Source organism: Cryptomeria japonica, chromosome 1 (assembly GCF_030272615.1).
Source record: "Cryptomeria japonica chromosome 1, Sugi_1.0, whole genome shotgun sequence".
Taxonomy (NCBI): domain Eukaryota; kingdom Viridiplantae; phylum Streptophyta; class Pinopsida; order Cupressales; family Cupressaceae; genus Cryptomeria; species Cryptomeria japonica.
Genome location: NC_081405.1, coordinates 21,805,003 through 21,829,515, shown reverse-complemented (window position 1 = coordinate 21,829,515; position 24,513 = coordinate 21,805,003).

The window sequence follows — 24,513 nt, the reverse complement described above, 5'->3', positions numbered from 1 at the left end:
TTAATTTTCTTATCCAACTCAATTATTCCTTGCCTTCTAGCCTCAAGTCTTTTATATAATTCATCAGGAATTTCATTTAGGACTTGCATCAAAAGCTTTTTATACATGTCCATGTGTAGTATAACACTTTCCTCAACTTGTCCTTTCTCATCTTCTGATAGGGTGTCATAGATTTTCCTTATTTTTTTCAATTTACCTTCCTCTGTGATTTCATTCAGTAATATGTCAAAAGGGGCCAAGTCAGTGTCTGTCTTCTTCTTCCTTTTGGGGGTCAGCTTTTTCTAAGGTGTGGCTTTCTTGACTAGAGACCTTACAGCTTGTTGCTTTTGTCTTGTCCTTCTAGGTGAAGGAGTGGATACCGGTGAGGGGTCTCTTTTCCTAACAACTCTTTTGAAAGTTGCTAGCATATCTCCTTCTGAGGAGGTATCTACCGGTGATAGATGAGTTTCAGGCTGTTGGGCTGCCAACTCTTCTTCTGTTATGCCAGTTTTCTTTAATACATCATCTTTTAAGGCTTTTGCTTGCCTGCTTCCTTTCCTCACAGATGCCTCAACTTTCTTTCTCTCTTTTTAGATTTAATTTGACTTTCAATGTGCTCAGCATTATTAAATACTTCTTCCTTTGGTTCATTGGGGGCTTCCAGAAGTGCTTTGGCATAAGTTTCCACTATGTGGTCATCAATTTCATACCCCATTTCTATAACCCAGATTGTTCTTGGGATGACTGCTTCCATCTAGATCTCCTCCTTTTTTATTACAAAGCATATATCATCCTTGTATTTGTTGACGATTTCCTATGATAGTTTGATCCTCTTATTCATTTTGACCTTTAGTGCTTGAAAATACTCATGGATATTCTTTTCTTTGTTTTCACCCATGTTGTTGAATAAGTCAGACAATTGTTTTCCTACTGGTATGTCAAATCCAAAATCCTTGTTGCCTATACCGGGAGCCTATTTGGTTATATGTAGGATTAAGCATACAAGTAAATTTCCAAATCTAAAGGATCCTTTCTTATCCTTCTTGATTTTTGCCAAATTGTCAATTAACTCATCTTTTAACCATTCACAGATATCAATTTTTACATTGTCCTTAACCATGTCATAAGCACTCTTTATGCATAAACTGGAAACAGAGTTAAGCCTATTTGCATGAGTTGCTTTGTAACCTAGAATCATGCTAATGAATCTCACATTTGTATCGGTCACATCAATAACCCTCAATGATCTTTTGTCGAATGTTGCACCAGTTAGTTTCATTACTAGGTCATTGGAGACCTTCTTGGTTTTGTTAGGTCTGGTATCGGTGGAAGGTAACCATGTTACTGCTTTCACAACTACCTTTGTAATTTTATGCACTGAGTCAAGCCAAAAGAATGAGCCATGTACCCTGCTAAGAACTATCCTAGCTACATCCTTGGGAAATTCAAGAATGCAGAGGATTTCAGTGAATCCTAGGGTTTCAACAATTTTATGTTCAGGTTTCACATTTCTGGCATTGTCACATATAACAGATTTATACATGTTTTTGATTTCTTCATCACCTAATTCTTCTATGTTGCAATGAATATACATTCTAGGGTCTTCTGCATAAACAACACCCTTTGGAATTTGGGAAAAAGCACTTGTGTTGTCATCTTTCTTAGCTACCTCGAGAACTAGCTGAAACATGGGCCTAGGTCCTTTTATAACCTCGACTACTGTAGGGTTTGCTATGAGTTCAGGTGCAGAGGAGGATGCCATGCTGATAAATACCTTTTTCTGCCTTTGGATGGATTGATTGCTGAAGTGCTTTGCCTCTTTGCTCAGAATGCCTTAGCTCAGAAATCTTCGCGCTCTCTGAAGGTTTGAATTCACGGTGAAAAGAAATGGAGCCAAAAACCTTATTTTATAAAGTCTTTTCTGCCACCTACCACATTAATTGTTTGTCGGCAATGTATTAACTCAACTTTATTTGCCAGTAATGAAGGATTTTCAACTTCTTTTCTCTAACCGAGGGAATAATAGCACATGTGTCATTAAATTGCCAAACCCTCAAGATAAGTTTCTTCAATTTGATGAAGAACATCCTGCCAGTGGAGCATTGCTCTGTCCTACCAGTGGAGCATCATATTGTCCTACTGGTGAAGCATTTGTTGGTTCTACCGGTGGAGGAGTAACCCCAATATTTAGATCACCTTTTCTAATCCATTGCTTTGAAAATTCTTACTTAACCTCTTCAACCTTTTCTTTACCTTTCAAGCTAGTACTTTTGTTATCTACCGGTGTACCTTTACTTCTACAGAATTTAGCAAAATGACCAATCTTGTTACATGCATAACAAGTTACATTATTTTTCTGAATAGCTTTCCCATAACCTATGCCAGTTTGTGTTCTGCATTTATTTGACAAATGGCCAAATCTTCCACAAACATAACATCTTACATTTATTATGCAATTTTCAGAGTTATGACTAATTTTGTTGCATTTGGTGCATTGACCGGTGGGAGGATTGATGTTCTGATAATTCCTAGATCTACATTCATTTGCCCTATGACCATATTTATTATAGTTGAAGCATTTTCCATTGAATTTGTAAGTATTAGAGCGTCTTATCAGTTTGCTTTGATCCTGGGTATTTGTAGTACCGAAGCTTTCTCCAACTTCAAATCCAACTCCAGAAATGTCACCTTTGGGTTTTTGATTCTTCAATAAGGTACCAAGTTCTTCTGAGCTTTTCTTGAATTTTTCTTTGTGTTGATTTGCAGTTTCCAATTCCCTTTCCAAGATCTCTTTTTGTCTCATTAGTTCATTCGAGTCATTTTGAGTATGCATCAAATCTGTCTTCAACATATCATTTTCATAGCTAAGTCTTGTGTTCTCATTTGCTGCATCACTTAGTCTTCTGGTCAATTCTTCTTCATTCTTCTTTCTGTCCTCAATCTCTTTGTAGAATCTCATAGTCATATCCTGCATTTCATTTTTTGTTGTCATGATCTCTTGTTTCAATTTGCTTATCATATCATTTAGTGATTCCTTTTCATCATTTTCATTTTGCAATTTTTCACAAAGTTCTCTTCTCTTGTTTCTTGTAATAGTAAGATTTTCTTGAAGTGCCTGAATAATGTCCTGAGCTGCTTTTAAATCATCTTCTAATTTGATATTTTTCAACTTCTCTGCATCATAGTCAGTGAGAGCTCCTTCAAGTTGCTTCATCAAATTTTCCATCTTTACCGGTGTCAAGGTCTTCCTCAAGCTATTAGGCTTTTGAAAATAGAGGACCAAGCTCTGATACCAATTGTTAGAGTTCCCACAGATACTAAGAGGGGGGGGGGGTTGAATCAGTATCTGACCGGTTATGAAATTTTCTTAAAACTGAATATGCAGAATATAAAGTAACATTATATAGGTATGCAAGAATTAATACAAATAACAGAATCAAAAGCATCCACATGAAAAGAACACCATAACACAAGATGTTTTATGAGGAAACCTGGTGTGGGAAAAACCTCGGTGGGATTTGTGACCCACAATATTCACTTACTGGCCAATAAGAGAATATTACTTACAATAGGGGCCTGCACATGCAGGAAGGCCAACTGACTAGAGCTCACTGCTCAACAAGAAGTCACATTGACTTACAACAAGGATTTACATAAATCCAATATTCTGTACTGCTTTACAATAGCATCTTCAATGCTAGATTCAGTACCGGTTCTTGCTCCGTTCTTTACATATACCCTTGACCTACAATTCGCACATTAGGTCTGCCTTATAATTTATTTATTTTATCCATGTTCTACAAATGCCTACAATGATCTCTTTTATATACAAGAGTCATTTTACAATTTGCCAAGTTGGCTTACAATGATAAACAAAATATTACATATCAAAAATCCTATCGGCCTCTGTGTCGGTATACATATTTCCTTCTGTGCCGGTGCTAATGTAGATTGATTTTGTTGATGCCGGAGCACTGTTGTTTGAGTAATGCTTTGCCGGTACCATAGGATTGCAAGGTTGCCATCAATGACAAAACCTTCAATCACACAGAATGTCTCATTGGAGTGTCCATATGCCAACAACACACAAGTGTATGAAACTAAAGATCTACATACAAGATCTCATTGATAGAGGTGAGATTGAAGTAGCAAATGCAAAACCTAGTAATAACAATGACAAACTCAAAATGTACCAGGAACCCTTCCCGAATCATGATAAATGAAAAGGCTCATCATCTAACATAATGGGTTATGACTACGCTAATCACATAACTGGCTTTGATTTTTTAGTAGGTCGCATTGAACTTGCAGACAATCATGTCAATGTCATAACCATCCAAGGAGTCAATTCTCCTTCTTCCCAAAGTAGACCAAATCCTGCTAGGATAGTCATTCAAGGCGCCATGCCTTCCACCTCCCATTTCCAGAATACCTGCAATGCAACTACATGCTGAGGTAAAGTCACCATCCAAGGAGTCCCTCCCCCACCAAACCCCCTACCCATGTCTTCCACCTGCCGATATGACCTCTTTGATCAACTTGGGAAGACACCTGCACAGATCTCCATTTTGGAACTTCTCAAGACTTCCCCATTCCATAAAGAAATTTTGGAACAAACCCTTCTCCAATCACGCATTCTTGATAACATCAACACCACCCAATTCCAAGCCCTCATTGGAAACCTTGCTGCCCAGCAACACATTGTATTTAACTCCAAAGATGCCCCCCCAGATGAAGACCATAATAAACCTTTGCACACCAAAGCTCTCATCCACAAGCACAAGGTCAAACATATCCTCATAGATGGTGGATCTAGGCTTAATTTGTGCACATGCAAATTAATAAAACAATTGGGACTTTCTAAGGATCTGATAGACACATCAGGAAGGATCACAATAAAGGCATATGATGATGCAGAAAGAATTTCAAAGGGCATGATCACCTTACCTCTTCAAGTGGGCCCCATTACAATTGAAACCCCTTGCCAAGTACTAGATCTTGATCTCCCCTACAAAATTCTCCTTGGGAGGCCATGGATTCACTCCTTGTAGGCCGTACCCTCCACCTATCACCAATGTATCAAATTCCCCTATAATGGAAGAGTGATCACTATCAAAGGTGATCCCCAACCTTTTCAATATTGCAAACTATTAGAGGGGAAGCATCTGTATCATTGCCCACTAAATAGACCCTCGCCAACACCTCCATCTGACACATCAAATGTTGCCTCCAAATAATCCCAACCAAACAATCAAATCAAGATCTTAGACAATGGTTGTGGAGAATACAAATTGGAGGATGTATTATTGATAGGCAACCTCCCTCTCTCTCCTAAGTCATTTGGCAAACCAAAAGAGCTCAAAAAGGACCCGAAACTAGTCATGCAATACCAAAACACCACCTTCCAATAATGGGGCCCACTTGATAATGAGAGCCTCGAAGCAGATATCTCTTCATGGCTGAATAGGGAAGAGGATGAAGATCCGACAAGAATATCCAAAAAAATGTACCCAAAAGCATCTGCCATAGTTAAAAAAATGGGTTACAAAGGACACAGCCTAGGACCAGAGGAGAAAGGAAGAAAAACACCCATAAATCCTATCTCCTATAGATACAACAAAGACTTGGGGTACACCCCGATGCTTAAGATTACTATTGTTGGTGCCCCTTCTAGTCCTTCTTTGGATATCGAAAGCGCTGATGAAGAGAAATTCCATGAAATGCCTTATGAATACAAGAAAGATATGTTCTTGGATGCTTACATCAATACCATCACCCCCGTAACCCTTCCCACTTCACATGAGCTACATCTTGTCCATCCTGAACTCATTGAATGGGGCCAACGAGAGAAACCCACTTTAGATATCTACGCCGACGATAATGCTCTCATTGCTCTCCTGACAGCGCAAAATCTGGAAGATTGTAACAGAATCGAGGGTATTCAACTACATGAAAAGGGATACTTTGGTAGTTAGGTCAATGCCCTTGGCCACAAAAAAGATAATAAAAGGAAAAGACATGATTCCCTAGGTGAAAACCTCCTTGAGGCACCTTTGGATGAGAAAAAAAAAAAACAAAGGGCGTATCCGAAAGTGAAAACTTGGAAAAGGCACTTAACGATGAGGGATTTGACCTCCCTACCATTGGTTACCTTCCATAGGACAAATCAAATTTGCTGATAGAAGAAAAAGACAACATCAACATGGGCACCAAAGTCATTCTAAAAAATGTGCTCATTGCCAAATCCCTCATAGAAATAGAGAAACAAGACTTTATCAACTTCCTTACAGAGGTAAAAATCAATTTTGCATGGTCCTATTCTGATATGCCAGGGTTGGATCCTACCTTGGTGGTTCACAATCTTGCCATTCGCCTAGATGCGAAACCTGTAAAACAAAAATTACGCAAAATGCACCCACATAATGCACTCCTGGTCAAGCGGAACTCTAAAAGATGTTAGATGCAGAATTTATCAAACCAATAGATTATGCTGAATGGGTCTCCAACATTGTACTTGTCGGAAAACCTATTGGGGGCATCCACATCTGCACAGATTTCTAAGATCTAAATATAGCTTGTCCTAAAGATGATTTCCTACTCCCAAAGATAGATATGATTGTGGACCTTACAATAGGACATGAGATATTGTGAAAACCATCTATGCATGAGTTATCTCTGGGTATATCAAAACCATTTGCACATGAATCATCTCCGGGTATATCAAAACCGTCTGTGCATGAGTTATCATAAAAAATTCAGAACCCGAGAATTCCAAGTTGGTGGTCTTGTCCTTATGGAGAATCAGAAAAATCTACAAGAAAGAGAAAAGAAAGGCAAGTTCGAGCCTAATTGGCTTGGACCATATGTAATCATAGCAAAATATGGATCAGGAGCTTATCAGTTGGCTACTCCTGAAGGCGATCCTATGGACGATCCAATGAATATCATGCACCTCAAAATATTTTATGCTTAGTCCTCAGAAAGTCTTAAATTGTCAAAAAAAAAAATCAATAAAAATAATAAAATGAGAAAAAGATCCTGAAAAAAAAAAATCGTCACTTTGCTGAAAAACCTGGCAAATAGGTGCCTTATGACACACAAAAAAAATTAAAAAAATAGAAAAAGAAAGAAAACCAATTCATCCATTAGTGAAAACCACTTGGTGGCACTATGGACAAGTACCTTGGTGAAAACCTGTGTGTAGGTGCCAAGGTAAATAACCGGATCCACTATCTATCATGTCAATACTACAAATCATCTGCCATCTAGCCCACCCATGCGCAACATTCCTTCTTTTCTGCCTCCCAATAAAACATGTGTATTATTATGAGTCTTCACTTGAGTCATGAACAAGGAATGTCCCATTGAAACTAAGCTTTTATGCCTCTGTGTAAGCTTCAAGAAGTCTTGAGAAACAATCCCAAGTCCATAGGTCACTCTCCAAAACTATTAAATTGCTTGCCTAACCCAAAAGCCCACTTTTCCCTAAGGATGACTCCTTCCCTCACCTAGCAACCTAATCCTCCATCCTAGTTCTACTCTTGGCAAGAGGTATCATTTGGTCACAAGGAAGAGACTTGTTAGATTTTGTTAGATCTTTTCATATAGACTTGCATCTTTTGCCCTACGACAGCCACTATTTACGACTGCCTGGATTCTTTCATATCCAGGTACGTTATGATAGGCGCATACTAGGGCATATTTCATAGTATGGCATGTTTTGGATCCTTCTTGTATAAACTGATGACCTGGTACTAGAGTTTATCAACACTTACCTTCTCATGTACAAGAGGTATTAATGTGTTTGAGGGTTTCCTTGCACGAACCCACAACTTTGTATTAGTGTGTCTTAACACTTGCATTATTGTGTGCAAGAAATTCCTATTTGTCTACAGAGTCAGTCCACACCCTGGGTTTCTCATGGCATCCTGATTTCTATAATCAGTGGTGCAAGTCACTCAGGGCAACATCAAACTAGGTTGGCTCTCCACATTTGTTGTGCACAAAATCTCACCATCATTCCATCAAAACCCTAAACTCAATAATCCCATGGAGTTCTCAATTGCCCCCATTTTCCTCCATGGTCTTGCATCTCGTATTCTTCTTTCTAAATACCTCACGACTGCTTCATATTTATTCCTCATTTATCCCTTCCACCCTAATTTTTCTTCCTCTATTTCTTCCTCACATAATCAATTCTGATTCTGATTCATGTCTTATATAGGATGTATCCTTCCTAAAACCAGATGCTCTGATCATGTCTTATACAGGATGAATCCTTCCTGAAACTAGACGTTGTGATTGATCATGTCTTATACAGGATGAATCCTTCCTGAAACTAGACGTTGTGATCGATCATGTCTTATACAGGATGAATCCTTCCTGAAACTAGACGTTGTGATCGATCATGTCTTATATAGGATGTATTCTTCTTGAAACCTGATGCTATGATCATGTCTTATACATGATGAATACTTCCTAAAACCAGACGTTGTGATCGATCATGTCTTATACAGGATGTAACCTTCCTAAAACCAGATGCTCTGATCATGTCTTATACAGGATGAATCCTTCCTGAAACCAGACATTGTGATCAATCATGTCTTATACAGGATGAATCCTTCCTGAAACCAGACATTGTGATCGATCATATCTTATATAGGATGAATCCTTCCTAAAACTAGATGTTGTGATCAATCATGTCTTATACAGGATGAATCCTTCTTGAAACCAGACGTTGTGATTGATCATGTCTTATACAAGATGAATCCTTCCTGAAACCAGATGTTGTGATCAATCATGTCTTATATAGGATGAATCCTTCCTGAAACTAGACATTGTGATCGATCATGTCTTATATAGGATGAATCCTTACTAAAACCAAACTTTGTGATCAATTATGTCTTATACAAGATGAATCCTTCCTGAAACCAGACTCTTTGATCATGTTTGTCTTATACATGATGAATCCTTCCTAAAACTAGACTGAATCTAGATCTTATCAATCAAATCAAATCAAATCTATCAGGAAATCAATCTCACAAAACTCCAAAGATCAATTACCTCAATTGATCTCCCGAGGGGGCATCACCATACTGTAATCTATCAATTAAGAGCTGAGGCATCCTATCAAACCAATATCAGCACCAAAACAAGACTATTCTTTGAATCAATGCGTCATCACACCTTGCTTCAAAGAGTGGCAAAATGTAGACACTTAAAAATAATTATTTTAATTATTTTAAATTCCTCACATAATTAATTAATTAATTAGGTTAATTCAAATTCTCCTCAATATTAATTAAATATAATTAATATTATCACTATAGCATGTGATTGATTTATTTAATAAATCAATCCCTTTCTTTATTCTTCTAAAAAATCAAATCCTCACAAATCTTCCTCTTAGCTAATTAATTTCAATTAATTAGCTAACCTACATGATTCCTACAAATCATCTTCTTAATTCATCATTAACCTAATAAATTCTTCTAGAAACTCCCTAAACTCACTTAACATTATTCTTCTAATTTTTTTAATTATTCCCTCCACTCATTCTCTCTCCTAGTCAAATTATCCTAATCCCATCTAACATTTCCTCCAATCCCCCTCTTAATGAATCGTTAATGGCTAATCAGCATGATTAGCCACAAAGTCAACTTCTTGCTTTTAAATACTCTTTTCCTAGGTGATTGTAAGATTTTCAAAATCTCACATTCCTCCAAGCATCCCCTCTCCCAAGAAATTTTTAATTCTTTTTTATTCCTCCAATCCCCATGATATCCTTTTTTGGAGAATTTTTAATTCCTCCAATGCACCTTGTGGAGTGTGGAGATACGAAATGCCTTTAAGGCATATTTCTTGGTCTCCACACCCTCTCTTGGACCTTGTGTGATCTCACAAGTAAATCCTAGCCCTTCATCTTGAATCCATCCTAGCCAACCATTTTTCTCTCCTCTTCCTATAAATAAAGGGCTCCATCCCTTCATTCAAAAAAGATCTCAAAATCCAGTAAGCTTATGCTGCCCTTTTCAGCCCAGGAAATCATCTTGGCAACTTGATCATCTCATCCTTATCATTTTCCAAATCCATTCCATTTGTGCACAACATTGGAGAGCCATCCACATCCAGCAATCAAAGGAGCACATCAAGTGGAGCATTATCAAGGGGCACCTTCACTTCATCAAGCTCAATCCAAAGGAGAAGGTAAAATAGCAAGGTGAAATGGTCTTTTCATGATATTTTAGCATTTTGCATTTTTATTTCATTATGTTTTTGATCATTTGACCTTCTAATCTATTTTCCCCTCTTCAAATCTAATACAAGGATCCTTAGGTGTCTTTTATTTCTCTACCATGTTCACCAAATTCGGAGTTGTGGTAGTAAGATTAGAAGGAGAGAAAGAGGTATGTTCAGTCTCAATCACGTTAAAGGTATGAGAAGGAAGAGGATTAGTGAAAATCTTAAGATTTTGATTAGGAGGAGCTACTTATTTATTTCCCTTATCATTCACACCTACCACAGATATAGTATTATTATCAATCAAATCTTGAATCTTACTTTTCAATTCAAAACATTTCTCAGTATTGTGACTAGGCTGACGATAAAATTGACAAAAGGAATTGCTATCAAAATAAGGGGATGCAATATTAGATGGGTCAACTGGTCTGATAGGAGGAAGTTTGATAACATTTCTTTGTAATAGCTGAGACATAATACTATGTAAAGATTCATTCAAAGGAGTAAATTGTCTTTCTCTTTTAAAGAATTTAGAAATAGGAGGTACACCTATTGTAGAATTCACATTGTTATTGTTGATTGTATCATTGAACTTGATGAATCTTTTTGTTGGTTTTAACTTCACAAACGGTTGTTGAAGACTCTCCCCCTTATCAGTCAGAACCAAAGGAGTAGATTTCTCCATTTGACTCACAACCAATTGATAATTGTGGATTGTTGTGCACAACTGCGGAAAGGAAGTAAACTCAGACAAAAGAAGCTTTTCCCTAATATATTTTTGCAAATTAGAAATGAAAATTATTTGAATATAATTATCAGGTATAGTAAAAGAAATTTTAGCATACAAATGCTTATATCTACCAATGAAATCAGTCACTTTTTCTTTAACACCTTGTTTACAATGCATTAAATCAGTCAAAGTGATTGTAGGACCAATGTTGTTTTGAAATTGTTGAATGAAAGAATTTGCTAATTGTTGAAAAGAAGTGATAGAATAAGAAGGCAAAGAGAAATACCATTGTAAAGCCTCATCTCTTAGTGTTCTTGTAAACAATTTTGCAAGTAATCTTTGATCATAAGAAAAATTAGTACACAAGGTTTGAAATGTTTTAACATGTGTGAGAGGATCACCTTTTCCATTATAGATTTTCAATTGAGGGACCTCAACATGCTTAGGTTGGATGGATTTAACAATATCAAGGGAAAGTGGGCTCTCGACATCAAATGTGGGCACACTAAACTTGGATTGATTCATGGAAGCAATTGGTTGTTGTAAGGAAGACACAGTTTGAGCAAGATTGTTAATGGTTTCTTCGATAGAAGAATTGATATTGGACATGGTTGATTGAGAAGGTGGTGTGATATTATTGAAGGAAGGCATGGATTAAGAATATGGTGGTGAGACATTATGATAAGTAGGCATAGGTGATGATTGAGTAGGAAATGGGACACTTAAAGGAGGAATAAAATTATTGATTGAATTACCCCCTTGTGTCACACTGATTGGTTGAGGGATAATAGGAATACTCACGGAAGAAATAGGTAAAGATGGAGGATTAAATGAAGAAGAGGGATTTCCCCCATGACCAATTGTTGTAGAAATGACATTTTGAGTTGATGTAGCCATGATGTTTGAAGTGAAGGTAGGAATACTAGCCATTGGAGTAGATAAAGGAATCGAAGAATTGATTCGATTTGAAGGTTGTGAATAACCTAAGTTCTCAACACAACTCATTTTAGGCATGGCATTAGAATCAACAAAATGGGAAATGTCACACAATATATCAATTCCATTCTTATCACTTTGAATCATGCATTTAAGGCCTTCAATTAATAAAAGAGCTTCACTATTAGGGTATTCTTGGGACATCCATTGTTGAAAGTTGTCAAATTGATTATCCAATTTTGAAAGTTGATCTATGGAAACTCTAGTCAAATCTTCTTCTTGTTCATCATGGGATTCATCAATTGGATAGATAGGGACATGATTAGGATGGGAAGAATTAGCATTATCCTCATTAAAGAAGTCACCCAAATTATGCTCCATCTGCTCAGTAATTAAACCTTGGGAAGCCTTAATTCTAATGCTTCATCTAATGGGGATAGTGTAGGTAGGACTAATAGTGGTGAAACTCATGCACTAGAGGGAAAATTTGAATTTTGAATAATAGGAACAAAGTGCCCAAAATTTGAATAATGCAAAATTTGAGAAAATAATGATTAAATAATTTGACTCTATTGGAAGAAGAAAATGACACAATTTCCAAAAATAATTGTGATGATAAATGAAAGGAAATTGGAATTTTAAATTTAGGGCCCAGGGGATACCACTTAATTCTAAAATTAAGAAAAGCAAAATTTTTAAAATCCGGGCAAATTTTAATTAACCACTTAATTTTAAAAAATTTCTTCAAATTTGAAATGTTGAAATTTGAAGGTATTTTTGATTTTAGAGGGATCAAAAATCGACAAAATCAGCCAATTTTCAAGATTTAAGCTATTAAATATGGTCATAACCATCTCCCGAAATTTCAAGAAAAAAGCAAGGGACCGTGTTGAAAGTGCACACAGTCTGACCAACTTTTTTCAAAATTTGTATGGATGAAAGTTATGATGATTTTAAAGTGAACCCCAAAAAATTGGTGAATTTTACGATCTCTAGATAGGCGAAATGAAGGTTTGAATGGGAAAATAGGACCCAATTAGGGTTTTGAAAAAAAATGAGAAATTGGATTGAAAATTTGTAAAGGGCCAAACCTAATGGATAGAGACACCTTGAAAAATGTTTAGAAAACTGAAATTTGATTGAAATTGATTTGAATTTGCACAAAATCCAATTAAATTATAAAATTAGGGTTTGAGGACCTAACCACTTAATTTTTGAAATTTTAAATTTTGAAAAAGGAGGGAAATTAAAATTTTGAATTTTAGGACAGAAGATAAGTTTGAAAATAGTCACAAATCTGAAAATAAAATGGAAATTCAATTTTTGCACAATTTCAAGATGATTTTTAAAAATTAGGGTTTTGACAATTAACCTCTTAATTTTGTGAATTTGATTTCCAAATTGAACAAGACAATGAAGAAATTGAATTTGACAAACAAAGCAATTTTTAGATCTAACACAATAAGAAGATTTTTTTTGCAAACACAAGTTAAATTTCAATTTTAAAAACTAGGATTTTGAATGAATTAACCACTAAGTTTGCAGAAAAATTAAACTTGTAAATTAAAAATATGCAATGATTTTCAGAATAAAGCATGTAAGACGTCAGCTTCACCAAAATGTAATGGTGAAAAAGGGTGAATGATGGAGAGATCGAGAGGAAAGTTTTTCTTCCCTTTGAGGAGAGATGAAAGTTTCACTACGGATTTCCCTTCAAACACCTTATTCACATTATATTTAAAAGAGGGGGAATTCAGTAGATCCAATCTCTTAGGACAAAGATTGAATACTAAATGAATTGATAATGGGATAGAAATGATAAGATAACCCCTCTTTTGGAATGGAAAATGATTGAATTATGTTAAGTGTAAAAGTAGCAAAGAACTGATTATAACTCGAGATAGAAGCGTGAGATGAAGTTGTGCACCTGGATCTAGCTATAATATGTCAAGATGAAGCTTCCCTGCGAAATTGAGGAAAAGTTATTGAGACCATGCTAAAAGTGTCCACGATCCTCTGAGAAATCCATGAAATGAAAAGGGTTTTTTCACCTTTGCAAATGAAGTCCAAATATGAAAACATAGCTATGCACCTACAACCTACACACAAAAAAGAGAGGAAAAGGGGTTGGGATTGGGGGTTTGCCTTTAGGTCAAACCCTAGTTTCAGAATTAACCAAATGATAAAAGAAAGTACTTGAAAAAAAATGTAAATGAAAGACTAAAATGTAAGTCACCTCAAGGGAGGTTGTAGATATAATGTAGGTGGATTTTCTTGTATTGAATTGAATGTTGAAAGGGATCTCCTCTTCAATGGTTGAATCCTTGACTCGAATGCAACACCTAGTCTTGAAGGGAGACTTGAGAATGCTCAATGCTAGAAAGGAATGCTTGAATTCTTGAATGCTCTTGAATGCTTGAATGTGTGATTGATGAGAACTTCTAACTTATGCAAATGGGAAGGTGAATGCGACTTATATACCAGTCAATTAGGGTTAATTGACTGATTTTTCATCACAGGTCAACATAGGTAGGGTTTTTGCGCTTTATGCAAAGTCCAATACAGAGATAGGACAAAGGGGACCCAAAAATAGGGCAAGGACAAGGGCTCCACGCCCCTATCCTAGAGGGGATAGGGGTGCCACACCCCTTCCTTGGCCTTGTCTTAGGACAGGAAGCAGGTTCAGGTAGTGCAGAGGGCAAAACAAGGCAATTTCTGGGGCTTGAGCAAGTCTCAGGTCTTTGATCAGGCTTAGGGATTTGAATCACCAACGTGAAGACCCTAGTGTGGTCACAAATTGAAAGGGTCACAATTTCATGACACTAGAATATCATCTTATTATGGGTAGGTTCCCACTGTGGTTTTTCCCTTAACTAAGTTTTCCATGCCAAAATCTTGGTGTTGTGTTGTTAATTTGCCTATCTGTTATTGTTGTGGTTTATTAGTTAATATTTTGGAATTTAAATTTGCTGTGTATCCAATGAATACTGATTCAACCCCCCCTCTCAGTCTTCCTTCTTAATTGCTACTAACAAGGGAGAGTGAGAGAGAGAAAGAAAAGGGGAAAGGGAGAGGGAGAGGGAGAGTGAGAGAAAAGAAGAAAGGGATAGAGAGAGGGATGGAGATTAAGAGAGAGATGGGGAAAGGGAGAGGGATAGGGAGAGTGAGAAAGAGACAAGGGGAAAGGGAGAGGGAGAGGGAGAGGGAGAGTGAGAGAAGAGGAAAGAGAGAGGGAGAGGGGGAGGGAGAGTGAGAGAAAGAGAAGGGGAGAGGGAGAGGGAGAGGGAGAGGGGGAGGGAGAGTGAGAGATAAGGGGAAATGGGGAGAGAGAGAGAGAGAGAGAGAAATGAATAGGGAGAGTGAGAGAGAGAAGGGAAAAGGGAGAGGGAGAGGGAGAGTGGGAGAGAAGAGGAAAGGGAGAGAGGGGGAGAGGGAGAGGGAGAGGGAGAGAGAGAAGGGGAAAGGGAGAGGGGGAGGGGGAGGGAGATTGATAGTGAGAGATAAAAGGGGAAAGGGAGAGGGAGATGGGGAGGGGGAGTGAGTGAGAGAGAAGGGGAGAGGGAATGGGAGAGGGGGAGAGAGAGAGAGAGAGAGAGAGAGAGAGAGAGAGAGAGAGAGAGAGAGAGGAAAGGGATAGGGAGATAGAGATGGAGAGGGAGAGTGAGGGAGAATGGTAAAGGGAGAGGGAGAGCGGGTGGGAGAGTGAGAGTGAGAGAAGGGGAAGGGAGAGGGAGAGTCAGAGAGAGAGAAGGGGAAAGGGAGAGGGAGAGGGAGAGTGAGAGAGAGAAAATAAGAAAGGGAGAGGGAGAGATGGAGGGAGAGTGAGCGAGAGAGAAGGGCAGAGATAGGGAGAGAAGGGGAAAGGGAAAGGGTGAGTGAGAGTGAGAGAGAGAGAAGGGGAAAGGGATAGGGATATGGATCTATAAAGAAGGAGAGGGAGAGGAAGAGAGATAGTGAGAGAGAGAGAAGGGGAAAGGGATGGACACACACAATGCCATAGTTTCAAATTGAAAATTGTTGGCTCTGGCATAATTATTTGCTTCATTTATTTGATCTTGTAACAGAGGGAATTTGTTACCTCAAGGATGATGAATCCTTGAGAGAAAGCTCTGTTGGCAAATGCACACTCCAAGGAGATATTGTAGGTGATTGAAGGTATTGTCATTGATGGCAACCTTACAATAATGTGATACCGACAGGAAGACACAATCACTGGCACCGAGAGACTCTACACCAACATACAAAACACTAGCACCAAAAAGGAAGATTACCAGCACCTTGGCCGACAACAATTTTGTATTAATGTATTTTGTAATTAATTGAAAAATCTTTTGTAAGCCAACATGGCGGATTGTAATATGACTCATCTATGTATGAGATCATTGTAGATCATTTTATATATGTTAGGGTATGATGTGAAAGATAGAAGGTAGAAGACCTATTATGCGAATTATTGGATAAGGGTTTATGTATGTAGCAGAGCTTAAACCGGTACTGAATCTGGCATAGCAGATGATAATATGAAGTAGTACAAGACATTGGATTAGTATAATCCATTTTTATAAGTCAGTGTGACCTCTTTTGTAATTGAGTAGTGAGCTCTAGGCACTTGGCCTTCCTGCATGTGCGGGCCCCTATTGTAGCAGTAATATTCTCTTATTGGCTAGTAAGTGAATATTGTGGGTCACAAATCCCACTGAGGTTTTTCCCACACCAGGTTTCCTCATTAAAATATTGTGTTATGGTGTGCTTTTCATGCTGTGGTTTTTCTTCTTATTTTCTGCATTATTTCTAGTTTACCGGTACACAGTTTTAATATGCTTTTCATGTTATAAGCTAAGAAAATATTATTACTGGTCAGATACTAATTCACCCCTCCTCTCAATATCTTTGGGAATCCTAACAATTGGTATTAGAGCTTGGTCCTCTATTTTCAGAAGCCTAACAACTTGAGGAAGATCTTGTCACCAGTAGAGATGAAAAACTTGAGAAATCAATTAGAAACAACTCTTTCAGACTATGATGTAGAAAAGGTGAAGAATATCAAACTTGAGGATGATCTGAAGGCTGCTCTGGATATCATTCAAGCACTTCAAGAAAATTACACTATAGAAAGGAATAAAAGAAGAGAACTTTGTGAGAAGATGCATAAAGAGGAAGATGAAAAGGAAACTCTTAATGATTTGGTAAATAAGCTAAGACAACAAATTAGTACAACAAAGAATGGGATGCAAGATATGACTATGAGATTTTGTAAAAAAATTGAAGATAGAAAAAAGAATGAAGAAGACTTGGTTAGAAGACTAAATGATGCTAGAAATGAAAACACAAAACTCAGTCATGAAAATGATATGCTAAAGACAAATTTAATGCACACACAAATGACAGAATTGAACTCATAAGACAGAAAGGAATCTTGGAGAATGAACTGACTGCTGCAAATCAACACAAGGAGAAATTCAAGAAAAGTTCAGAAGAACTTGTTGACATGCTGAAGAATTAGAAACCTAATGGTGATACAAATGGCCTTGGCTTTGAAACTGGTGAAAGCTATGGTACTATAAACAATCATGATCATAGCAAACCGGTAAGACAACCTAATGCTTACAAATTCAATGGGAAATGCTTTAACTATAACAAGTATGGTCATAGAGAAAATTAGTGTAGATCTAGAAATTATCAGAACACTATTACACCCACTGGTCAATGTTCTAAATGCAACAAAGTTGGTCATAACTCAGAAAATTGCAAAATGAATGTAAGATGTTATGTTTGTGGAAGATTTGGACACTTATCTAATCAATGCAAAACACATATCGCCATAGGATATGAGAAAGCTATTCAAAAAAACAATGTGACTTGTTATGCTTGTAACAAAATTGGACATATTACAAAATTTTGTAGAAGCAAGTCCCCACCGGCAAATAACAAAGGTCCTAGTTTGAAAGGTAAAGAAAAGGTTGAAGAGGTAAAGCAAGAATTCTCAAAATAATAGATCAGAAAGTTAGATTAGAATGTTGATGGGAATACCCCTCCATCGGTAGAACAAAGTATCACTCCACCGGTAGGAGACTCTTCATCTAACTGAAGGAAAATCCTTTGGGGGTTTAGCAACAAAATGAAAAACTGTTAGGTCCCAGAGACAACTGAGAGGGGGGGGGTGAATCAGTTGTCTAATAAATTCAAACCAAAAACTTATTAACCAACTTAATGCTTAATACAGGTAAACCAGTTAAGTATGCTGGTAGATAGTGTTAACAGTAAATTGCCATACCGGTAAGAATTAATGCATGAAACATAAACACAAAGTCATCCACAACACATGACACCAATATTTGTATGTGGAAACCCTATAAGGGGAAGAACCACGATGGGAAACCTTACCCACAATCAGATGATACTACTGCAGATAGTAAGTGTACAAAGAGGGGTCTGCACATGCAAAAAGGCCAACAGCCTAGAGCTCACTGCTCAATCACAAATGGGAGTCACACTGACTACAGTTGGATGGTTAAATCCAATAAGAATGTACTGTACAAAATAAAATCTTCATATGCTAAATTCAGTACCGGTGTAATGTTGATATGCTTCTACAAAAACCTAACTTCACCTTCAGATGATGTCTTCATGTATTCCTCTACTTGATCTCGCATATACCTTCACTCAAATCTTTTTCGCATTCCACACTTGATCTTACAAATACCCTAAGACCATTTTTAGTAGGTCGGCTCTACAAGATATTACAATAAAAACATTTTACAAATAATATAATATCCGATGCAATAACTGATAAAACATGTTGGCTTAATGCATTTATAACAATAATAAATCATCTCCATAGCGTGCCATGCTAATCGAGAAAAGATAAACCTGCCGGTGTAACCCTAGATAACATGGACCTATTTGCCGGTAAAAGAAAATGTGCAACTAAGAATATATCAATGATTAGTACTTCAAAATAAAGTGTCCACATGATGTCTTCAACATTACCAAGTGTCTTCCATGTCATTCTAGGTATCGATGAACATTATATCCTATCAGTTGATCATATACCAGTAACTATTGCATAGATTACTGCTTGCTAGTGAATGTTGTTGGATCTCCAAAGTAGGTGTATTTAGTAGGTGTTGACATCAATGACAAAACCATACCAAAATACCAACAATCTCCCCCTTTGGCATTGATGGCAACACAAGATGGAAAAACCTTCAAAGTGCCAAAACAGAAATGCCAAATACAAAAACCAACAATCTTCATTTCTCCCCCTGGGAGTAACAATACCAATCTTTCAAAAAAACTTTCCCTTAAAATCTCTTTTTCTTTCCAAAAGGATAATGTGTTTTTCCATAGTTATCTCTCCCCCTTTGACATCAAATTCCAAAGTCACAAAAGGTCAAGTTCATACAAAATACCAACCAATTCAATATACCAACTACTCCCCCTGAGAAGTAGGTTCCTCATCAAATACTGGAATAAAAGATTTGTCCATTTAATTCTACCGGTTGATGACAATCATCAACTGTCTAAGTCTCTACTGGTGGTGGTATGACTCCAAGCTGATCTCTGAGATACTCAAAAGTTTCCTTAGGCAAAGGTTTTGTGAAAATATCTACAAGCTGTTCTTTAGTATTCACATAAACCAGTTTTATCTCTTTTTCTTCAACTTTTTCCCTTAGAAAATTCAGTTTGATAGAAACATGTTTTGTTTTAGAATGTAATACCATATTTTTAGATATATCAATTGTTGTAATGTTATCACAGTATATAGTAATAGGTTCCTTGCATTTTACCTTTATGTCTTTCAACATTTGCTTAAGCCAAAGTACCTGTGTACAGTTTGTTGCTACTGCAACATATTTTGATTCTGCTGTTGATAAAGATGTACAACTCTGTTTCTTACTCAACCAAGAAACTAATCTTTTTCCAAGAAAGAATGCTCCTCCAGTGGTGTTTTTTCTATCATCCACATCTCCTGCCCAATTTGCATCTGTATATGCACATAGATCAAAATTTTCATCTTTAAGATACCATAATCCAAGATTTGCTATGCCTTGTAAGTACCGAAAAATCATTTTCACTGTTGATTCATGATTTTCCTTAGGATTACTCTGAAATCTAGAAACTATACATACTGCATTCATAATATCAGGTCTGGTTTGTGTCAAATACAGTAAACCTCCTATCATAGATTTGTATCTAGTTGGATTAACAGGTGTAGATTCATCCCTTTGAGATAATTTTTCATTTGTAGTCATAGGTGTGCTTACCAGTTTAGAGTTCTCCATCCCAAATTTCTTAAGTAGTTCTTTCAAGTACTTAGATTGACTCAAAAATATACCTTTATCAGTCTATAAAATCTGCAATCCTAAAAAGAATTTTATTTCTCCAATCATCGACATTTCAAATTCTTGCTGCATTTCAAGAGAAAATTCTTTGCATAATTCATCTTCTCCTCCAAAGATTATATCATCAACAAATACTTCAATAATCAAGATGCCATCATTAGTTACTTTGTAATATAAATTGCTATCTGCATTTCCTTTAGTAAAACCAATCTTTAAAAGATACTTATCCAATCTTGCATACCAAGCTCTTGGAGCTTGTTTTAATCCATACAGAGCTTTTCTTAATCTGCAAACCATATCATTGTCATCTGTCAAAGAAAATTGATCAGGTTGTTCAATATAGACTTCCTCTTCAAGATCTCCATTCAAAAATGCACATTTAATATCCATTTGATAAACTTTGTAATCCTTGTGAGCTGCAAAAGCGAAGAATAATCTAACTGCCTCAATTCTAGCTACCGGTGCAAAGGTTTCATTGTAATCAACTCCTTCTTTCTAAGAATATCCCTTACACACTAGTCTTGCTTTATTTCTGACAACCTTACCATCTTCATTAAGTTTGTTTCTAAATACCCATTTGGTTCCAATTACATTTTTATTTTTAGGCCGGGGAACTAATGTCCAAGTATTATTTTTCTCAATTTGTCCTAATTCTTCTTCCATAGCTTTAATCCAAAATTTATCTTCACATGCCTCATTGATAGTTATGTTGGTATTTTGGTATTGTTTTGTCATTGATGTCAACACCTACTAAATACACCTACTTTGGAGATCCAGCAACATTCACCGGCAAATAGTAAACTGTGCAACAATTACTATTATATGGTTAACTAGCAGGATATAATGTTCACCAGTACCTGCAATGACATGGAAGACTCTTGGTAATGTTGAAAACATCATGTGGACACTTTATAATGAAGTAATAATCATTGGTATATTCTTATTTGCATATTTGCTTTTACCGGCAAATAGGTCCAGGTTATCTAGGGTTACACCGGTAGGTTTATCTCTTCCAGATCAGTATGGCACGCTATGGAGATGATTTATTATTGTTGTAAATGCATTAAGCCAACATGTTCAATTGGTTATTGCATCGGATATTGTATTGTTTGTAAAATGTTTTTATTGTAATATCTTGTAGAGCCGACCTACTAAAATTGGTCTTAGGGTATGGTATAAATGTAAGATCTTATTTGTAAGATCAAGTGTGGAATGTGAAAAAGATTTAAGAAAGGGTATATGCAAGATAAAGCAGAGGCATACACGAAGACATCATTTGAAGGTGAAGTTAGGTTTTTATAGAAGCATATCAGCATTACACCGTTACTGAATCCAACATATGAAGATGCTATTTTGTGCAGTACATTCTTATTGGATTTAATCATCCAACTGTAGTCAGTGTGACTCCCATTTGTGATTGAGCAATGAGCTCTAGGCTATTGGCCTTTCTGCATGTGCAAACCCCTTTTGTACACTTACTATCTACAGTAGTATCATCTGATTGTGGGTAAGGTTTCCCACCATGGTTTTTCCCCTTACAGGGTTTCCACGTACAAATATTGGTGTCATGTGTTGTGGATGACCTTGTGCTTATGTTTCATGCATTAATTCTTACCAGTATAGTAATTTTCTACTAACACTGTTTACCGGCATACTTAACTGATTTATCAGTATTAAGCATTAAGTTGGTTAATAAGTTTTTGGTTTGAATTTATTAGACAATTGATTCACCACCCCCCCCCTCTCAGTTGTCTCCGGGACCTACAAGTTAATGGTTCAATTTGAGAAATAAGACATACCTCTTCATTTGCCAATCTTCCTCTTGTCATAACTCCTTTAAATTTGCTTCCAATTATCTGATCTTCAAAATGATTCAGTCTTACATATTGGGGTGTCTTAGTCTGTTGTTGTTCTTCAATTACTGTGGAATCCTCCTGATGATACTGGAGTAACTGGATCATCATTATGTACCGGTGGATTTATTGTAGGTTCATTTGTCATCATTTTTGTTTCCGATTCAGAGTTTATATATCTTGAAGTTCCTCTAAATTGTTCATCAATCTTTACATTTGTACTCTCAACAATTTTTTGCAATCTTTTATTAAAACATCTATATGCCTTGCTCTTAGATGAATAACCAAGAAATATTCCTTCATCACTTCTAGGATCAAACTTGCCAATATACTCATCTCTTCTAATATAACATTTACTTCCAAAAATTCTGAAGTACTTAAGAGTAGGAATATTACCAAACCATAGTTCATGAGGGGTCTTACCAGTTTCACCTTTGATGTGAACTTTGTTTAATGTATAGAAAGCAGTGCTTACTGCCTCTCTCTAGTACACATGTGGTAGATTTTCTTCTGATAACATACTTCTTGCTACATCCAAGATATTTCTATTTTTCCTTTCAACAACTCCATTCTGTTGTGGTGTCCAAGGTGCTGATAACTGTCTTTTGATTCCATTCACTTCACAGAATGTATTAAAATCTTTAGATGTGAATTCTCCTCCTTGATCTGATCTTAAACATTTGATTTTCTTGCTGGTTTCATTTTCAACCATTGCTTTGAATAGTTTGAACTTCCCAAGTGCTTCTGATTTTTCTTTGAGAAAAGTAACCCAACACATTCTAGAATAATCATCAATAATTAGCATGAAATATCTATCACCTTGTAAGCTTTTAGTTCTAGCTAGACCACATAAATCAGTGTGAATTAAATCAAGAGCATTATTGGATTTTTCTGGAATACTTTTGAAACTAGCTCTAACTTGTTTTCCAAATTGACATTCCTTGCAAATTGTATTATGGGGTTTCACAATTTTAGGTAGATCTCTAACTGCCTTAGAAGTACTAATTTTTACCATGCAATCAAAATTTACATGACATAGTCTTTTATGCTATAACCAACTTTCATCTATATGTGCAATTAATCATGCCTTTTCACTATTATTCAAATGAAAGATATTACCTCTAGTCTGATTACTGGTTGCAATTTCCAAACCAGTTCTATTCATGATTTTGCATTTTCCATTTTTAAATTGTAACTGAAAACCTTTCTCAACTAATTGACCAACACTTAAAAGATTATGTTTTAATCCTTCAACATAGTAGACATTGTCAGTGTTATGTTTACCATCAAGAGATATTGAACCCTTACCTTTGATTGAACAGGCTTTGTCATCTCCAAATCTTACTAAACTTCCATTGTATTCTTGAAAGTTCAAGAATTTACCTTTGTCTCCAGTCATGTGATGTGAGCATCCTGAGTCAATAATCCATTCATCCTTTGATTCAACTTTAGCTGCTAGGGCTTGTTCTACCGGTTGAGCAATAGGTGCCGGTTGATCTTCTGTTATAGCAACAAAGACCCATCCATTGTCTACTGGATCCTCATCAGAATCATTAGTCACACCTTCTTCAGCAATGTAACAAGATTTATCTTTGTTTTTCTTCAATCTATATCTTTGATATTCAGGATTAGGTTTGTATGTTCTTCTAGTGTCTTCTCTTAGTCTAGCATGTCTATCAGGCCATCTTGAAGCCATATGACCAATCTTATTGCAGTTAAAACATTTAAAGGGTGCTTTACCTTCATACTTACTTCCAATTGGGCCTTTTGGCATTTTACTTGCAAATAGTGCTTCAAGTTCTTCAAGCGCTTCATTCTCCTTCCTGGTTTCTTCAAGTTCTCTTGCATAAAAGGCTCTCCAGTCTGATTTGTCAAAACATGGAGCAGATGATGTTGATTCTTTGAAGGCCAAATCAGTTTTTATAGTAGCAACAGGACCAAATTCCTCAATTTCAAAAGCTGAAAGTTTTCCAATCAATGTATCCCTAGTTACTGATGTATTAGGCATTGTTCTCAACTCATTTATAGCAGTAACCTTCATTTTATATGTCGGTGGCAAACCTCTTAATATTTTTGAAACAAACTCATCCTCACTCAAGGTTCCTCCACAACATTTGATACCCAAAACAATTTCATTTACTCTTTCCATAAAAGTAGAAATCCTTTCATCTTCTTCCATTTTTAGATGTTCATAACTGACTCGAAAGCTTTCAAGTTTTGCAATTTTGACTATGGAATCTCCTTCATTCAGTGTTTCTAAATGATCCCAAATAGCTTTAGTAGTAGACCTATCTGATAATCCCATGATTTGTTGATATGATAATGTGGTCAAGAGTGCTTCTCTTGCTTTGCAATCATTTTCTTCATCTTTTGCTAAAGAAGTTGGAGCAGTCTGACCAGCTACGATAGCAGTATAACCATTCTTAGTAAC